The sequence below is a fragment of the Phalaenopsis equestris genome, unplaced genomic scaffold (genome assembly GCF_001263595.1).
Source record: "Phalaenopsis equestris unplaced genomic scaffold, ASM126359v1 Scaffold232737, whole genome shotgun sequence".
In the NCBI taxonomy this organism is placed as follows: Eukaryota; Viridiplantae; Streptophyta; class Magnoliopsida; order Asparagales; family Orchidaceae; genus Phalaenopsis; species Phalaenopsis equestris.
Window position 1 is genome coordinate 115,750 of NW_018250700.1, and position 917 is coordinate 116,666.

Genomic DNA, 917 nt, shown 5'->3' on the forward strand with positions numbered 1-917 from the left:
TCTACCTGCTGGCCTTCCTTAAATAGCTGATAATTGGAGCAAGTTCCCCAAAATCCTGCAGACCACAACTTACATGGGTGCTAATCACATTAAGATTATCAAGGTGAGATGGGAGAGACCTCCTTATCCTTTCATTAAAATTAATACTGATGGAAGCTAAACAAACAAGAGAGCAGGTATTGGGGGAATTTTCAGAGATCACACAGGGAATACTTTGCTGTTCTACAAGGCCCCTTATATGGCTGATGATACTTTGGAAACTAAAGTTGCTGCTCTATATTAGGCTTTAAACTTTGCTAAGATGAATAAGTGGCAATGGATTATTGCTGAAGTGGACTCCTCTCTGCTGGTGGAGTTACTCAATTTTAAGATGTCTTCCTCTTGGCATATCAATCAATGGATCCACATAATTAAAAAGCTCAGCACTGAAAGTAAGATTCATTTTTCATTTTTGTATAGGGAAGCTAATAGACCTGCAAATTTCCTAGCTATGGTGCTAATGCAGATCATCCGGAGGTGTCCACAACCCTCTCCCCCCCTCTACATTTACTAACTCAGCGGGACAAGCTTCAAATTCCTTACCTCAGAGTGCAAAAATGATTGCTGGGATTGTGTTTTTGGCCTTGAACAGTCATGTCCTGTGGCTAAGTTTGTGCCACCTCTTGCTTTTGGGAGCTCAGATGTTTAGTTTTGCTAGGGGGTTGTTTTGTATATATATATATATACAATGTTTTGTTTTCTCCCTTTTGTTTTGAGTTGAGTCTGTTTGTGGATGGGTCACCTTTATGAGTGAGTTATATGTTCATTTTGGTTTTTTTTAGGTAGGGGACCCCTCCAAATTTTGTATTTGTTTTCTTTTGGATCAACATGCAAGGAGTCGAATAATGCTCCTTTCCCCAAAATATATATATATATAT